At 45.7% G+C, this 19,496-nt stretch overlaps 1 long non-coding RNA gene across 1 annotated transcript; it reads left to right on the top strand.

Annotated features, from left to right (window-relative positions):
- The first annotated feature begins 4,603 nt into the window (after positions 1 to 4,603).
- Positions 4,604 to 10,322, top strand: LOC123646293. Its single transcript, XR_006737862.1, has 3 exons — positions 4,604 to 4,891; positions 9,778 to 9,856; positions 10,175 to 10,322. It is a non-coding gene; the product is annotated as an uncharacterized LOC123646293 (long non-coding RNA).
- Positions 10,323 to 19,496: the final 9,174 nt, after the last annotated feature.

The raw sequence follows: 19,496 nt of genomic DNA, 5'->3' as shown, positions 1-19,496 counted from the left end.
TGATGACTTCTCCACAGTATTACTGGCTCTCTTTCCCCTGTCTGACCAGCTGGAAGTGAAGGTCTCTGCTATGGCAGAACTATAGATAGAAGGATCCAGATCCCTGATCCTGGCATGAAGACCCACCCAGGCTGTATGGGACTGTGGCAGCAGTGGGAAATGCAGCACTGAGATTTTAGGATTGTTATTATGGTTAGGACATCCCTGCAGAGTGGCAATTCTGTATCAATTTGTCTTACAGCCCCCATAGCTAGGCGGTGCCTGGAATGGAGTCGGCATGAATCAAAGTAGCCTGAGTAGGCCAGGCAGGCAAGGAGTCACACACACTCAGGCCGCTAATGCAGGGCCAATGCCTCTGTCTTTGGAATAAAAGGTATAACGTTCAGGCACAGGTTTGGAGCCAGATGTACTTGGGTTCACATTGCTGCTCTGCCGCTTGTTAGCTGGGCAGCCTTACCACCTCTGTGAGCCTCAGTCTCAACATCTGTAAAATGGGCTTGAAAGCTCCCACTGCTGTGATCGTTGTCAGGGTTAATGAGATGACATTTTTGAAATAGCTACAGGGCTAGCAGAAGGTTCAATAATGTAGCACATTTAGCTTGGTTCCCACCTGTGACAATCCTGAATCCATGCATAGATCTTCTGGTTGGATGTATGTAAACACAAGTTTGCTGGACCTTTCTTATGCACAGAGAAGAACCTGTGATAAGGATGCTGAGGTCTCTCATGGGCAGGGAGGCTAGAGGTCAGTTAGACCTCAGTGGCCACGCTGACCCCCTGGGCTGCCCCTCCATGAGCTTCCGGGTCATTCTTCTCTCATCCTCTGGAGAAGCTCAAACTATTCCTGGCCCCACAGCTTTCACTGCAAGATGTTCTCAATTCAAGCGACCAGCCAGAATGGACCGAAGTCTAAAGTCTTGAGTGAAGACTCAGCTCACTTTATTAGAACATAAGCTTTGAGAGGAACCATGTACCACTTACTGCCCAGGTGTAAAAATTGGTGCTTTCTCCAATTAGCTGATAAGAATCACCTGGGAAGCTTGTTTAAAAACCCAGGGCCCCAGCACGGACAACAGTTTCTGGCACGTAGTAGGCTATCAAAAACGAATGAGCAGCCCGTGGATGGAATCCTTGCGTGATAGCTGTGAGTCCATCCTACACCAGAGCAGTTCCCAGCAAAGCAATGAGCCGGGCAAACAACCGAATTACATCTCTGCAGGCTGTTGCTTTAGATGTCAGTAATGACGGCCACCTTTTGCTGATCACACACTACTCGCCAGGCATTGTGCTACGTGCTCTGCCACAGGTGCTGAGGCAGCTACTACGATGATCCTCCTCCTCCATTTTTTACAGAGGAAGCTCAGAGAGGGTAAGTAACTGTCTTAAGGACCCACAGCTAGTAAGAAGGGGACCTGGGGTTTGAACCCAGGCAGTCTGACTCCAGCGTTGGAGTTACTAACTGCAACACTTAAACATGTTAGGCACAATGTGAGTTGCTGAATGTCTTTTACTGGAGGAATCAGGTTGGGCTCTCAGGTTGCAATTTAAACAGTACTTTGTAGATGGTGTGAGAGGCTGGAGGCAGGGAGACCGAGGGAGATCCTGGATCAGGATCGTGGCTGAAGGGGGGGAATCTGGAGGAGGCATCTGACCTCAGACCCCTCTCTGGCCCCACAGCCCCGGATATGTGTCTCTGATTTACGGTCTTCAGACCCACAGGCACCACATTCAGCGCCATGACCCTTCAGTGACCCTGCGGGCTGTGGTGCCCCTTGCGGCCCTCGGGGATGGCCCTGGCGAGGAATGATGGAAAGGGTCTGGCTGTGGCTAAGGGCCTTTCCATGTCGGGGCTGCCCCAACAAGTCCTCCCTCTAAACTCATGAGCCTGATTTGATTTGCTGTCACTGATCATTTTTCCATTCTGAACTTTTTTAAAAAATGAAAAGAACGTTTAAGTTGACAGATATCATGATGTTTCTATCGTGTAAAATATGTTTTAAACTATATATGCACTGTGGAATGATTAAATCTACCCAATCAACAAACGTATTACCTCACATAGTTGTCATTGTTGTGGTGAGAGTACATAGCATCCACCCTACATTTGTCGAGAATACAATATATCATCATGAACAATAGTCAGCTTGTTGTTCAATAGATCTGTTGAAATGTATTCCTCCTATCTAACTAGAATTACGTTTGACCAACATGTATCCATCTTGCCCTCCCCGCTAACCACCCCAGCCTCTGGTGACCACCATTCTACTCTCCGCTTCTATGAAATCAACTTTTTTAGATTCTACATATGAGTGAGATCATGTGGTATTTGCCTTTCTGTGCTTGGCTTATTTCACTTAACATAATCTCCTTCAGGTTCATTCAAGTTGTCTGAAATGTCAGGATTTCTTTCTTTTTTATGGCTGACTAGTATTCCACTGTGTATTTCTTTATCCATTCATCTGTTATGGGCACTTAGGTGGCCTTATACCTTGGCTACTGTGCATAGTGCTGCAAAGAGCATGGAAGTGCAGGTATCTCTTTGGCAGGCTCATTTCATTTCCTTTGTAACTATACCCAGTAGTGCGATGGCTGGCTCATATGATAGTTCTATTTTTAATTTTTTGAGGAACCTCCCTACTGCTTTTAATAATGGTTGTGTCTTTCCCTCTCCCTTGATTTCTACTAAAGAGTCTTCATCCTTTTCTTCTACTTATTTTATTCTGTTTGATTCATGACAATTAGCCTCTTCATTCCATTTCAGCCCATTCCTTCCCAGAAATAGATCCTTGGTCCTGTACTTCTGTGAAAGCAGCCCTACGTGTTGAGTAGAGCCAGAAACCTGGAATCGGAAAAACCGAGTGTCCACCGATGATGTGCTAATTAGCTTGAGCCTTGATTTCCTTGTCTGTAAAGTGGGGATAATTTAGCTCACAGAGTTGCTCTGAAGGACTTAACCTTCAGAACAGATGAGAAGATGTTTGTATTCATAAAAGGGCTCTGTAAACCCTATGGCATTATATAAATGGCCACAGACTTAATTGAGTTCCGTTGTTCACAATTTCTTTACCTTCTTTAATCTCCTGCCCTGTTCTTGCTGTTATCTTCTCTTTGGCTTTCTGGTAACTCTTGATAAGAGGAATGAGTGAATAGTGAAACACCTCCCTGGACTTTAGGTAGGGCCTGATTTAAATCACCTGGCCAAAGAGAACCACTTCCTCTTCCCTACTCAAATTGGGATTTTCCCTTCTAACGTGACCAGAATACTCTTTTTTTCCACTGTTCAGGGAGATGGGCAGGTTTCAGTTTGTAGCAGTATTCTCTTAAAAAAAATTATAGCAGTATAGCAGGTCCTAATATAAGGTGGTTTCGTTCAACATTGGTTTGCTATAAACGTTGACGAAGAAAAAAAATAGATTCACGGCCGGGGCCACTGTCTGGGGGGAGTTTGCACATTGTATTCTGGTTTCTTCCCACATCCCCAAGCTGTGCATGTTAGGCTTGCTGGTGAGTCTACATGGTGCCCATGTGAGTGAGTGTGCGCGTGTGTGAGTGCACCCGTGATGCCATGGCGTGCTGCCCTGTGCTGGTTCCCACCTTGCACCCTGAGTTGCCAGGAGAGGCTCCAGCCACCTGTGACCCTGAACTAGAATAATGGGGTAAATAATTATCTTACTTGTCTATCCTATTTATTTATATTTTTTATTTCAGAGTATTATGGGGGTACAAATGCTTTGGTTACATAAATTGCCTTTGCACTGTCCGACAAGCATGTCCATTCCCCAGTGTGCACCGCACCCATTAGGTGTGGATTTACCAATCCCCTCTTTTCCCCTCCTACCTGCCTGATACCCTGTGAATATTACTTTCCATATGTGCACATTAGTGTTGATCAATTAGTACCAGTTTGATGGTGAGTACATGTGGTGTTTGTTTTTCCATTCTCATGACACTTCACTAAGAAGAATGGGCTCCAGGTCCATCCAGGATAATATAATAGGTAGTTTGTCATTTTTCACGGCTGAGTAGTACTCCATGGTATACATATATCACATTTTATTAATCTACTCATATATCGATGGGCAGTTGGGTTGTTTCCACATCTTTGCAATTGTGAATTGTGTTGCCGTAAACATTCAAGTGCAGATGTCTTTTTTTTGTTTGGGTAGATGCCCAGTAGTGGGATTGCTGGATCAAATGGTACTTCTACTTTTATTCTTTGAAGCATCTCCATACTACTTTCCATAGAGGTTGTACTAGTTTGCAGTCCTACCAGCAGTGTATGAGTGTTCCTATCTCTCCATATCCACTCCAACGTTTGTTGTTTTGGGACTTTTTGATAAAAGCCGTTCTCACTGGAGTTAAGTGATATCTCACTGTGGTTTTATTTGCATTTCCTTGATGATTAGAGATGTTGAGCATTTTTTCATATGTTTGTTGGCCATTAGTTTGTCTTGTTTTGAAAAGTTTTTGTTCATGTCCTTTGCCTACTTTTTAATGGGGTTGATTTTTTCTTGCTGCTTTTCCTGAGTTCTACACAGATTCTAGTTATCAGCCCTTTATCGGATTATAGCATGCAAATATTTTCTCCCATTCTGTAGGTTGTCTATTCGCTGTAGTGACAGTTTCATTGGCTGTGCAGAAGCTTTTTAATTTGATCAGGGAGCAAGATGGTGGACAAGAGACTTCACCAGCCAGAGCATCTCTGTAAGAAGGAGAAGTTTTAGAAGAAAGAGAAAAAACAAACGGACAGACAAACGTAGAATGGAAGAGGGTCTGAAGGAAGGGTGGCTGAACCTACAGGAGACTGCACAGGAAGAAGTTGCAGAGCAGAACTGGAAGGAGAAAGGCATCTGGGATTAAGCTCCAAGAGGCTTGGAGGCCAGTGAGAAGGGTAGGTGGATTGGTTATCTTACTTGTTTTTATTAATCTTTCTTAAATGTATATATAGCTCACATTTATTTCAATGTTTAACATTCTAAGTGTTCTGGTCTTTATTTAGAAGTCTGGTGATGTTTTCATGTTCGGAAATATGCCGTAGGAACTTAACTCTTGCTTATACCAATTAGCCTATGGTACATTGGTTTCATTATGTGTTGTTTTGTTTAAAGTCACAGTTTCTGAGAACCTCTCAACAATGTTATGAGGACTTATGCTCCTTTCTTTTTTAAAAAGTAAACCATCAGTCACATTAGAAAATTGTTTAATGATTTGGTATTTGCATTGGCCAAAAATACTTGAGGTCAAAATTAGTAGCCTCACTAGGAGGTGAAACATCTTAAAGTTTGCAAGCTGGGTTTGAATAGTATTTTCCAAATGTGCTTGATCTTAAGAATAACCTGGAACACTTGCGAAAATACAGATTTCTTGCCCCCATTTAGTATGAATGAATCTTCTCCTCAGATGATTCTTATCAGGCAATCTTGGAAAGCACTATTTTGTCCCTCTGAGACAGGTTTTTGATATCTATATTAGGATTCCTGCCTTAATCCCAAATAACAGATTTTAACAGCTAACAAGCTCAACATATATATTATTTTAACAAATCCAGTGTGTGTATTTTTTTTGCACATCTGCTCATACACACAAAGCAAAAGCAAAACACATTTCTGAGGTCAATATAAGAAATTTAGAATATTGGGTTATGAAGTGAATTCTGTCTCTACAGTCTTTCTGTTTATTCTTAACCTAGAAAAAGAAAAATGAACTTCCTTGCTTTTTTAATTCCCCAGAAGAATTTTCTCAAAGAAATATTTTCTTATATCCACAAAAGAAACCATGGCTATCAGAAGTTAGATTATCACTTCAATAGTTTCTGACATTAAGGGATTCCCAAACTATTTCAGTAGGGCTGATTTGAAGATCCAGACAAAAAAAAAAAAAGGAAAAACAGGCACTAAGCTGGATGCTTTCCCATAACAATCTCATTTAATCTTCATAGCAATTTTGCTATGAAGATTATCGCCATTTTGCAGGTGAGCAAATAAAGGCTCTGAGCATATAGGGAATTTGCCCCATTTTATATTGCTATTACATGCCATGGCTTTCTTGAAAACCTCATTAACAAGAATCACTCTTATCCCTGAAATGAATGCTATTGGGTCTAGACTAGAGAGTTGACTTTGGATGCAGCTTTTTTACAAGACTAATGGTTAACCTTAGTATCGAGAATACCCACAAGAACGTTGGTCACGTGCAGGAACATTTTTGTTGTAATGAAAAGAGAACAGGTTTTCACAGTCAGGAAAAAAATACCACTTAGGAGCTATGTGACCTTGAGCAAGTTGCCGAACGTTTTGGAACTCAGTCTCTGAAAAATGAAGACAATAGTGCACAATTCACTCTGCAGAGAGAGTTGTGAGAAGTGAATAAAACAAAGGATTTAAAGGGTCTCAGAGTGTCTATCACATGGTTAGTGCTTATGAAGTTTAATTCTTTCTTCCTTTTTCCTTTTGGTTATAATTTTGAATATCTGTCATACATTTGCTACTCAAATTTTCTGCCAACTCTTTCCTAATTACAGTAGGATTCTTAATATTTGAGTATATACACAATAACTAACATTTATTTTCTATGCATTACCTCCTTGAATTCTCACCACAACATTATAAGGAAGATATTACAAGTTTTGGTTTTCAGAGGTGGCACCGTCATAAATTGGTGGACTCCAAATAGCATGGTGTGAAAGCATATATATAACAAGGGCTTCTTAATGCGTTGGTAGAACCAGGGAAGACTGGAAGAAATGAGTTCTAAGCTGAGCCTAGAAGGCTGAGCCGTAACCCACCATTCAAGCCTCCTAGTTCACATCCATAGCTGACTCATGAGAACAAAATATAAACTTATGCTGTGTTAAGCTCCTGAGATACTGGCATTGGTGGTTTCCACAGTGCAAGCTCAACATCTCCTGACTGATCCAACAGCCCCCACTCTTGCCAGTCTCTGATTCCTCATTCTGCTCTATTTTTCTTCATAGCACCTAATACTACTTGATATTAAATTACATATTGATTTCCTTATCTGCTTATTATCTATTTTCCCCCAATGGAATGAAAACTCCACCAGGGCAAAGACTCCATGGAGTCTTTATTTTGTCCACTGCTCCCTGTATTGCTCTGGTCTACTAGGGGTTGACACAGCAAGTGCTCAATAAATAATTCTGAATGAATTAGCAGTTATCCATGTCTGTCACATACTGAATACATAGCCTATGATGTTTTTATTTACATTTAACTATTTAACCACTATTTCTTGTGCATATTTACTATGTGCCAAACAGACTCTGGGGACAGAACATGGAATTTCTCAATAAATTATATGTCTATCTCTGCTGCAATAAACCCCTGAAGGACAGAGACTGTATTTTTTCATATTTATGTCCAAGTTCCTGCACATAGCAGACATCCAGGAAGGTTTGTTGAATAAAGGAATGACTCACAAGCCTGCAAGGAAGGCATTGTTAGCATCTGCAAAGGAGGAAATGGAGCGAAATGACTTTCTTGAGTTCACACTGACAGTAAGAGACCAGGCTTGACTCTTGCCACGGCATCTCCCCAACACATATGTGTGTTCTTGCAAGGAGACATTACTCCTTTCAGCTATCACTCGGATACAGCATACGGGTTACTAGGGACACCTATCAGATTGTAAGTCCTTCGAGGGCAGGGCCAGGTCTGTTTCCTTCACTTCAGTATCACGGGGACCTGTACGATATCTGGCTGAGCAATAGGAACTCAATACACGTATGGAAAGAATGAATGATTCACCTTAGCAACTTTGAAAATGTGTCCATTTCTGTATGGTAAACTTTCTTGAGCACTTTACGCTTTGAGATGGACTTGGTTATGTGTCCTAAAGACTGGCAGTGTCACGGCCCTGTCTTGTTCACCCTGAAAGCTCATTTGAACTTCCCTCTTCCTTTCTTCTCCTTTTTGTGGTTTGCAAGTTCAGCGCTCACAGGGGCTGTCTGTTTCCCAGGTCCCTTGCCAGCGATAACCGCACATGGCCCCCAGCTGGGTGATCGGGCGTTACGTTCTGTTTCTTTGGGTATGATGAGGTTCAGGCTGTCGGGTCTCACCCATCAGCAGTGGTAACTGAGAGAAAACCTAGGTTGCTTTCACTACAGTTTCGTATCGAGAAATACAGTGTATGAAACTTGCGGACTCTGCAGTCAGACTGCTTGGATTGAAATCCCAGCTCCAGCACTTCCTAGCTGTGTAATCTTGGTTCAGCTACCAAACTTCCCCGTGCCTCAGTGTTATCATCCGCAAAATGGGCATAATGATTATATCTGCATAATTAGTGTGTGCGTGTATCTCACATGGAACAGTGCCAAGCATATAGTAAACACTAAATAAATATTAATTATTATTATAAATCAAGCCTATATCTATTATTTAAACAAATTTTACTAGTGCTCTTTAGGGCTCAGGACTTTGTTCAGTGCTGAGAATACAGTAGTGAATAAGACACAGTCCCTGCCTTCAAATGGCTTGTAATCTTAAGTGGGGAGAGAGAGAAGAAAATGGGCAGGCCGGGCGCGGTGGCTCACGCCTGTAATCCTAGCCCTCTGGGAGGCCGAGGCGGGTGGATCGCTCGAGGTCAGGAGTTCGAGACCAGCCTGAGCGAGACCCCGTCTCTACTAAAAATAGAAATAAAACTATCTGGACAACTAAAAATATATATAGAAAAAATTAGCCGGGCATGGTGGCACATGCCTGTAGTCCCAGCTACTCGGGAGGCTGAGGCAGTAGGATCGCTTGAGCCCAGGAGTTTGAGGTTGCTGTGAGCGAGGCTGACGCCACGGCACTCACTCTAGCCCGGGCAACAAAGTGACACTCTGTCTCAAAAAAAAAAAAAAAAAAAAAAAAAAGAAAATGGGCAGTTACCGTGCAGTGGATGAGTGCCGGGAGGGTGGAAGTTGAGGATACCTTGGAAGCACAAGCTTCCAGCATGGTCGGCAGAACCAGGAAAGCCTGGAGGAAATGATTCTAGGTGGGTCCAGAAGGCCAAACAGGAGCCAGGCATTCACCATATTGTGCTGTGGGGGTGGGCCAAGGGCATTCCAGGCAAAGCACTCCTGTCCCGAGGCTGTTTGGAGGCTGGAGAGAGTATAAGGCCTTCCGGGGACTGTGCATGGTTCAATATGGCAGGAGTTTGACTTCTGGGGGAGGGCGCGGCCTGAGGTAGAGTGGCAGACTCAGGGGCTGGTCCAGAGGGGTCCTAAAGGTCAGTGTTTTCCAGAACTTAATGTGATGACAAACCATGTAAAAATATCGATAAAATGCAGACTCTGATTCAAGGAGTCAGTGGTGGGCTCTGAGATTCTGCAGTCTAACAAGCTTCCACATGCTGCTGCGGCTGCAGGGTCCCTTTGAACAGCACGGGACAAGATATTATGAAGGACTTGATCGAATTCTGTAAAAACAAAGGGTTTTAGGCGGCACAGTGAAGCTATTGGGGAAAAAAAAAATAAGGAAAAGAAGCAAAGGAAATCTAAAGAAGGCCTCTTCCTTCCAGCCCCGAAACCTTGACTTTTCCTGAATGAGCTAGATTCTTCCACACCTCAGGCCATTGCAGGTGTGATTCCTTCTCCCTGGGAGATGTTTCTCCTACACATAAATGCTGCCTTCTACACTAAACTGAGACTTATGCTATTTTTTATGTTTCTGTGTTAGCCTGGCTTATTGGAGTGTTTCTCAGAGAATTGGAGGAGACCTCCTGCATCAGAATCACTGGGGGACGCTTATTAAAACTTTGCTCTCTCCTTGTTTGTGGCAGGTGACAAGAGCTGACAGGCAGAGTTGGAGTGCTAGAGAGGGAACAGCAACCTTTTGCAACCATCACAGTAAAGATTTAGGTAGGACATCACGATAGATGCTAAATCTTGGGGAGTTTTGATTAAGAGCAGGTCATTTGCTTGATCTTCAATTGTCATTACCCCCTGAATAAATGATTTATTAGCTGCAAGGGAAAATATAGTTTCTATACAGTGGAGAGTTTGGACAGTTGAGTGGGGGGGCTTGGTGTTGGAATTGATGAGACTGCAGAGGGGGCCTGGGTCAGAATATAAAGGGAGTGTTTTGTAGGTTAACATTTTCATGGGGAGGTAAAAGGAAGGGGTCACTGTAACTTTTTCATCAGGCATGTGACTTAATGGAATTAATTTTTTTCAAAGAGCCCTCTGTTGACAGTGAGGTGTTGGGTTGATGAGGCAAGATGAGAGGTGGAGTCAGCAGGTGTCCGATCTCTGCAGGGATCCAGGCCTGACCGGGGGCGTTGGCAGTGGTGCTGGAGATGAGGCGACTATTTCGAGATGTGTTTAATCAGCATTGAGGTAAGAGTTGAGGAAAGCGTTAAGGACGATGCTCCAATTTCAAGCTGGATTCCTGGGTTCTGTACATTCAGAGGTTGGGACACTGTGGAACCCCTCCAGCTCAGTCTGGAGGCAGAGTTCTATATGAGAGGGAGTTTTCCTATGCCCAGAACTCTCCCTTGCCAACAGAGTGACTTAGTTAAGTCACTCTAAGCCTCAGCTTCTCTGCTTGTGAACAGGCTACTCTCACCTTTTGTGGGCATTGTCACAGTGGATAAATAGGGCAAGAGCCTTCGAGGGTGGATTAAATGGGAACTGCTTTATAACAGGGAAAACTCAGGGCAGAATTGGAAATCAACATGGCTGAATTCTAAACAGGGGTCATAGCACACAGGGAAATTTTAAAGAGGGAGCTTTCAGAGAGATTTCTATTGTATTTAGTGTATGCTTGTTGGAAAAACTCAGACTTTGGTATCCAGCAGGTGAGAGCTCCAGACCTGGGTCTCCCACACTTAGCTGTGTGACCTCAGGCAAGTTACTCAACCTCTCTGAGCCTTGGGTGCCTCTTTAGTAAAGCAGAGATAAGCACCGCTCCCTTATAGGGTGATGAGCATTATGTGAAAATGTTAGTGGAGTGCCTAGCACAGAGCATGGCACACCATGGTACTTAACAAATGTGAATTTCCTCTTTCGTTTGCCCCTGTTTAAGAAAAATCCAAAGATCCAGTTGACCTTATTGGTTTAGTTAAGAAGTGGTTAATTTAGAGAGGAAAAATCACCCCGTCTGATATTTGGAATTTGATCAAGGGATCCTGGTTGTTTGACTTGAATCTTCTTTTCCCACCAGTTGTGTTGGCTCGGTTTTGGCACAGCCTTTGTCAGAGCCACTTGCTGGAACACAGAGAAGGTGGCTCTGTGGAAATATTAACGCGAGGCAGAACTGATACGGCGAGTTTTGGAATATAAGATAGAGTGACATGAAATGGATTAAATAATATTTCCCCCCTCCCACTTCAGGGTAATGACTCCAGAATTGAGGGGAATGGCTCCAACAGAAGGAGAGGGAGCCATAGTTTGTGTCCACGTGCCCACTTCATCTCGCAGTTACTCCTAGCTGCCCATCTGTTCTCCGCCGCCTAGTCCAGCCATGGGGCTTGTAAAACAGTGTCCACATGTACGAACACCTTCGCTCGGCAGATGTGAGAATGAGGGATGTCCACGGCTAACACCAGGCACACTCACCCTCCCTGCCCGCCTTTTTCTGTTATGTTTTCTCTTCTTTGCCTTTCAATTTTGCTTAAATATTTTTCCCAGTTATGGTTGTTATTTGCCACAAAAGGCAAAGAGGAAAGGGCTCTAAAATTTATGGAATTCTTTTGCTGTGCTAGGTACTCACTGGACACTCTACATCTAATATCTCATGTAATCATCTCTGTGGGGTAGGCCTGAGTATTCCCATTTGGTTGCGGAAGAAACTTGGGCTCAGAGAAATTAAGTCACTTGTCCAAATTCATGAGCTAGGAAATGGTGGCGCTGGGGTTGAACTGTACCTATAGAGATTTTGCTCTCAGACAGATGGTGAACAATGATTAGAATACCCTAACACACACACACACACACACACACACACACACACACACACACACACACACACACACACACACACACACACACACACACACACACACACACACACACACACACACACACACACACACACACACACACACACACACACACACACACACGACCCTTTTCAGCTTTCTCTCTCCCTTAACAGATGACTTCTATTTTGAGTTTGAGCCCATATGGCTTCTTTGATGCTAAAGGATGAGCTCCCTCTAGTGGCAGAGTGTGGTTTGGCACAACCTCAGTTGGCCTGGGGACATTACAGGCAAGTACAGAAAGACATTTTCTTTTATGTAGCACAATTTTATCTAAGGACACATTATTGAGACTCAAGACCCTCTTAATACAACGCAAAAATGGAATCCAAATCTGGGTTGACCCCTACTGCAAAGTTAATGCTGGGAGGAACAAACCCTGTTTAATCTTAGTGTAGCAAGGGAGACCTTGGAATCAGCATTTTTCACAGAGCTCTGTGATTTCCCAAGAGCTTTCACATCCCTGTCTCAGGATCTTCACAACATCCCTGGGAGCTAGTGATCCCTCCTTTATAGCTGAGGGAGCTAGGATTCAGAGAGGTTAAACGGCTTTTCCAGTGTCAGTGAAGGAGCCGTAATTCTAACCTGGGGCTTCGACTTTCACACCTTGTGGTCTTTCAACTACACCATGGAATCTTTCCATTCCAGAGCTGGGTATACATCACAGTGGGTTGCCTGTTAGGTAAAGGACAGGTAATCATGGTGATGATGTGGGGATTAAATGAGACAGATTAAATGATGACACAGTTATAATTCCTGCCACTTGTCCCTCTCTCCTCTGGGCCATCCTCTCACTGCCCCAGAAAAATTAAAGTAAAAAACCACAAACTCGGCCGGGCGCGGTGGCTCATGCCTGTAATCCCAGCCCTCTGGGAGGCCGAGGTGGGTGGATCGCTCGGGGTCAGGAGTTTGAGACCAGCCTGAGTGAGACCTCGTCTCTACTAAAAATAGAAATAAATTATCTGGACAACTAAAAATATATATAGAAAAAATTAGCTGGGCATGGTGGCGCATGCCTGTAGTCCCAGCTACTTGGGAGGCTGAGGCAGGAGGATCACTTAAGCCCAGGAGTTTGAGGTTGCTGTGAGCAAGGCTGACGCCACGGCACTCACTCTAGCCCTGGCAACAAAGTGAGACTCTGCCTCAAAAAAAAAAAAAAAACCACAAACTTCCCTCAATCCTTGCTTGGAAACTCCCCATGTCTCCCCACGACTCTCAGTATAAAATCGAAACTCTTAGGCTTGGCATACAAAATCTTTCACAGTTGAAACCTTCCTTACCTCTTCAGTCTTATGCATTTAACCTACTGCCACCTTGGGAAATGTCACCTTTTTCTGTTTGCCCTACAAATATCCCCTATGCCACCTTTTCCACCTGGAGCAATTCTACTAACCTTCCCCTTCCAGGTGAGATAGTACCTCTCTCTGAAGGATTTTGGAATCTCACAGATCATGCTCTGTGCTTTCTCCTGGGCTCTTCCAACACTCCAAGCTCACCTCCCATGGTTCTTAGTTTAGGAGCTGTAAATTTAACTTTAAGCATCTCTCTCTCAACTGGTATAGCCATGGGGCTAATTTCTCTTGGCTTAGTTCATCTCTGCGACTCCAACACCTAACGCAGTTCCTGGCACACATTGAGTTCACCAAATGGCTTCAGGAAAGGTGCAGAGGATTGACTCTGGGAATTGTGGGCAGAACCAAGCTAAATTGATGTATTAAATGGGGTTTAAGGCTACTTGACAATTTGTAATGAAAATTTGTTGTAAGTCTGTCTTCAAATGCCATTGACCATGGTGTTAAAATCAACATAAAAAAAGTTTTTTAAGGAAAAAAAAATGGTTGAAATAAGAGCCCTTGGTTAACCTTGGGATTTTTCTTCATCGTGCTTTCAGAAACTCTTTTGGGCATTGGGAAGAGGAGGACATTTGTGTCTTCTTGAATGACTCAGGCCTTGGAAGGTCTGGCTGGTTTTGCAGCCCAAATGAGGATTAGTTGACCACAGCAGGAGGGGCTGGAGGAGCAAACTCTCAATGGCCCTTCTCCATGGGCTCCGAGGGACATCTCACTTGCCCCTCTGGCAGCCGTGGAGATCTGGCCCAGCTGGTCCCTACCTGACCTTTCTTGAGCTAAGTTTTGAATTATTTTAATCACCATCTAGAAAATCTTCTGAGCGGTGTCTTTGACTCCCTGAAACTCTTCTACAGCAGCATCCTTGACTAATGATCTTTTAGCATCTGCTCAAATTTAGTGGACTCGCTACTCTGGGAAAGAGCCCATCAGTTGCTTTTGCCAGGACTTTCCTTAAATACTGATCTCAACTCTGCCCGCCTGAACGTCCCAGTTACTAGTTGTTGGGCTCGGGAGGCATAAAACCTTCTTTTCTTCCCTCCTGAAAATATCTTCCCGTTTGCCAACTTTTGAACCCTCTTTGCTCATAGGCTTAGCTAACGGCTGCCCCCGAGCCGGCTTGGAGGTCTGCCTGCCGGGTGGGCCGCACACAGCTGTCACTGGGAGTGCGAAATGGAAGGTGACGTCTCCGGCTGCACACCAACATCAGCACATCTGCAGCTTCCTCTGGCGAGAGATGGTCAAAGCTCGAAAAAAGTATTTATTACCAACGACGATAACCGGAATTAAAAACCGCCCATGCTCCCTCAGTCATAAAAATCAATGGTTTTATTTTCTGTGCTGGCTGCCACTGTCTGCCCAGATGCAGAGCTCGCTTTTATAGTTATATGCCTAAGCTGGGTATTTCGTTCTGTGTTCTTCTCTGCTGAATATGTCCTATTTTCATGTCATTGAAAAGTCGCCTGAATTATTTTAATGGCTACAGAACAGTACTTTGAGTAAAGGCACAATGATTTACGCGACTGTTCCCTCATACTGGACAGGTAGGTTGTTTTCAGGTCTTTGTCCCCTGTGTGGCCAGCAGCTGCTGCCCGGGACACTGGCCGGGCCCCAAGTCTGTTGTCTGTTGTGTCTGAGGGCAGCAGTCCACTGGGCCTTGACGTCCTCTAGGGGACGCCAGGGGTCCTACTGGAGGGGTCCTACTGCCCTTGGCCTGGTCCTCACAGAGCTTGCGGGAGCCTTGGCTCTGCCACCCCCAGAAAACCCCACCACGTGGCTCCATCTGACACCTGGGCTTCTGTGCTGGTTTCCGGTTCCCTCACTGGGGGCCTGGCCCAGCCCCCTGTGGTCACACCACGTTCTTCTGTGGTGGACGTGACAGTGGTCACCCAGACCCCTCTGCAAACGTGAAGGTCATGGTTCCCCAGCTGCTGGTGGTGTTTTCTGCAGACAGCTCTACAGGGATGGCTTCCGTTGAAGATGGCCACCTCACCAAGGCCACGTCCCCTTCCCTGGGCCCCCTCCACGACTGATGGGGGGATATAAAGGCCTGGCTCTCTTTCTCCAACCTGGGGCAACTCTGAAGAACCACCCCAGTTTCAGAGCTCATTGTAAGGTTGGCTGAGGCCTCCATCAAGGCTGGACTGCAGCCCAGTTTCTCCCTCTGCCCGATCTTGTGTTCTTCCCTCCCTTCTACGCTATAGGCACTGGTCTGGAGAATGCACCCCAAGTGAGCCTCCTGTGCTCTAATCTCCATCTCAAAGTCCACTTCCTGGCAAGTCCAACCTCTGACACCTTTCTATTCTCTACTCCCTGGGCTCTACTCTCCTGTGCAGCAGCTGGGCATGGCCTGGGAGGCTGGTGCAGGTGGGGTGTCCCCCTCCCCTGGTCCCTGCCTGGGAGGCTGGTGCAGGTGGGGTGTCCCCCTCCCCTGGTCCCTGCCTGGGAGGCTGGTGCAGCTCCCCCAAGCTGCAGCACTGCCCCAGCTCTAGTCAGGGCATCACTGACCCCTGGCTGGGTCAGTTTCCACTTCTTCCTTTGAGATTATTTTCAACTCTTCTCTCCCCCCTAAACCTCCACAGTCATAGAATTATCATGTTCTGCGGACGGATAATGAAAATATGCTAAAGAGCAGATTCCTTCCTTCCCTCCCACCCCTCTCTTCCTCTGCTCACCACTGTCACTCCTTGGTGGGGCCTCCATTGTCCGTCCCTGCTTGGACTGTGGCCACATCCCACCCACTGGCTTCCCTATCTACTCTTGTTCCTCCACTGTCCTCCATGCAACAGCAAGAGGGACCACGCTAAGGCTCACATTTGCTCATGTCACTCCCTTGTCGAAAACACTTCAGTGATTCCTCATGGTGTGTAGGGCAAAGCTGAGACCCAGCAGAGCACAGATGCCCTCTGTGGCCTGGACCCACCTGCCTCTGCAGCACCTGTGACCCTGGACTTTCCTCTGGTCTCTTGCACACCACGAACTGCTGCAAGCTTCTGAGCTTTTGCTCAGGCTGTTCCCTCTGCCGGGACTGCTGTTTTCAACTTTCCTCCTCGTGCTCCTCCTTCTGGATTCACCTGAACTGTCAACCTTTCCAGGAACCTCCAGGTAGGGCTAAAGGCTCCCCCGTAGGTGGTCTCATGACCCACTTACCTTTTGCCTGGAAACATGCTGTCACCTCTCTGTCTATTCCACATATGGGGAGCCCTGTGATGGCAGCGAGCAAGTCCTTTTCACACCTGTATCTCCACCACCTGCCATAGTGCCTGGCACGGAGTAGGCACCTTTGTAGAACTCAGCCCGAGGCTTTTTACTTGTCCTGCATTGGTTTTCAAAGTGTATATCAATTTGAATTGTTACAAGCAGTGTGCAAATGAATGAATTTCATTGTCACCTCATCAAAGTTAGGTATTGTTAGCCTTAAATTTGATGGCTATAAAATGTTCTACCTTGTTTTGATTGCATTTTTTATACATATTGGGATTGAGCATTTTCCCATGTATACTGCTGATTAATAGCATCTCTTCCTATATGGATTCTGTATTCCTGTCCTTACCTTGCATCATAACCTACGGTCTCCTGTCAGTTTCTCGGCTTAGCACCATCACCACTGCGGTGGGCTGGTCCTTGTGTGAGCTGGCTGGAGTATGGCTGTGTGATTTTGACACAGTCACGTCCCTCTGTGAGCTTCAGTTTCCTTTCTTTATAACGATGGGCTACTTTACTTTGCTCCTGACTAGAATCCCTTGGTCACTTTTAAAAAAAAACACGGGCTCCTGGGCTGACATCTGCTGGGGTGGGCTCTCCCAGTGGAGCTGGGGGTTTTCCTAAAGCCCCAGGCGACTCTGATGCAGCCGTTTCAGCCCAGTCCACAGACTGGGCATCGCCGGCCTCCCAGCTCTGTCATCTGTGCTTCCGCAGGGCCTGGGGAAAAGAAGCAAGGAAAAATCCGTGGCTGTGTTCTGCCACCCGAGGCCCCACACAGAGCAAAGGGTGTTCTGACTCCGTGTGGCTGCAGAGGGACCAGCGTGGGGTGGAGGAAGCTCCACGGTGGCAGCTTGTGGCTCAGCAAATGTGGAAACGCGCTAAAGACTCAGCATTACCCAGCACAGGCTGCCCAGCACAGAAAGGGCTTGGCCCAGGCACTCCCAGAGTGCAAACCCTCGGAAAAGGGAAGATGCCTTTGCAGAGACAGCCGGGCAGTGTTTGCACACTGGGCTGGGGGACAGGGGCTTGGGTCTGCCCCCCGCCAGCTGGGTGGCTTCAGGCAAAGTTACTGTACCTCTCTAAGCCTTGATTACTTCATCTGCAAAATGGGGATGATAGCAGTTGCTGTCTCACTGGGTTATTGTTTTAAATAACAGCTTTACTGAGATTATTCACATACCATCCATCCTCACGTTAGCTCCTTGAGCTTGGTATTTAGCTTCATGCCTTCGCATTCCTCAGAGGTGAATACTGAGGCTGGCAGAAGCTGTGGCTTTTCCGAGATTGAGATTCCGTGATATAGGGCAGATAGTCTATTTGCCCTCCACAGTTTTTTTTTTTTTTTCGGACAACATTTAAGGTGCAAGTTTCCAGAAAGGACAAGACCTGGTGGAAAAATTCCAAGGGCAGAAATTGACTTTGAGTTTATCCGATGGACAGTGACCAGCAGCTCCCCTGCCCTCCTGCACTTTCTCCTTTCCCCCCCGGTCCTTTGGCTTTCAGGCCAAGGAGACAGTGACCAAAGGCAAGAGGGGGCTCTTTAGTGAGGGAATGATGGGTCCAGGACAATCAGGAGGTGGCCTTCCAAGCCCACTGTGTGCTTGGACCCTGTGCTGTGCGTTTGGTTTAAAATCCCAGAACGTGAGGGAGTCCCTACTCACCCAGTTTTTCCCAGGCAGGTTTGAGTCAGTCCCAGCCTCACTTTCTGGGCTACTTTCCTCTTGTCCACTTGCAACTGGATGCACTGATGTCCCCACATGGTGCTCTCTCATCCCACCCCATCACTGTGCTGGTGGAGGAAGGGGTGGCATCTGCTGCCGGCTCTTGTCTTCCTCCCAGGTGGGTGAACTTGGAGTTGCATCAGCCTCCTTGTTAGAGCAGAGAAGGGGGACCCAGCAATGTCCTCTGGGGCCCCTACTGTGACCTTAGATGCCTCCCTATCCCTGTATCAGATGCCCTCTTCAGACAGTGGTTTTGCTATTCCTGAGTCTCAACAAAACTCAGTGACTCCTAGCCCATATAATGGTCTGTTTCAGGTTTCCCCTGTTAAGTTCCTGTTCTGTCCCTCCCCGTGTGTAAGGCTGGCTTCCTGTTCCCAAGCTCTGGGGCCCTTGGCCAGACCCCCAAATGCTAACTGTTGACCCACCTTCTGGCTGGGCAGTCTATTTTTGCTTATGATTAAATCCTCAGGATCTAGCATTATGCCTGGCACGTAGTAGGAGCCAAATAAATACTTACTGAACAAATAAATTGTAAATGTCCAGGGGAAATGGATATTGCAGAAATGGATGGCGATCACTTATGTGTTTTCAAATCCAGGATGATTTAGAAAGTTCTCACTGTTTATTTTCACCCAAATCTAACCTAGTAGAGAAATGTACGGTTGATTTTCTTAGATTTTTAAAAAGGTGTCAGAGGACTTAATTTAACATGCTGAACTCTTCAAATTTCTGAACAGTTACCCCGGATGCTCTTGCTGTATCATTGCACATCCTATTCGAATTTCTGCCATTTGGATTTGATGTGTCTTCCCATCCACTTGGGGATAGACTACTTTTTAATAATTCTGTAATAAAACGACTCCAGCCATCTTTACTGTTCAAAACTTGAATCTATCCAGATTTTTTTTATAAGCTCACCCCCTTATATGGTTTGAAGGGATTCAGATACTCTTTGGAGGTATTTCAAGTCTAAAGTTTCACTTTTCAAAAATGAAATTTTGTGGTTGTTTCTCTGTGGGGAGACCAACAACTTTAGTAATAAAGAGGAATAGCAGTGGCCAGGTGTAAACTAAATGTGAGGCCGGCCCGAGGGGGCGGCAGGGGTGTAGGAAGTTTTCCTCCAGGCCTTGCCCTGGCTGTTACTTGCTCTTCAGCCATCAACTGAGGAAAGCCCTGGGGGCCCCATTCCAGAAAATTGATTTGTTCTCTGGAGCTCCTGTGCTTGCAGTAGTGGAGCTGTATTTGTTTG

This window comes from Lemur catta, chromosome 10 (assembly GCF_020740605.2).
Source record: "Lemur catta isolate mLemCat1 chromosome 10, mLemCat1.pri, whole genome shotgun sequence".
Taxonomy (NCBI): domain Eukaryota; kingdom Metazoa; phylum Chordata; class Mammalia; order Primates; family Lemuridae; genus Lemur; species Lemur catta.
This window is presented reverse-complemented; position numbering and strand designations above follow the sequence as displayed.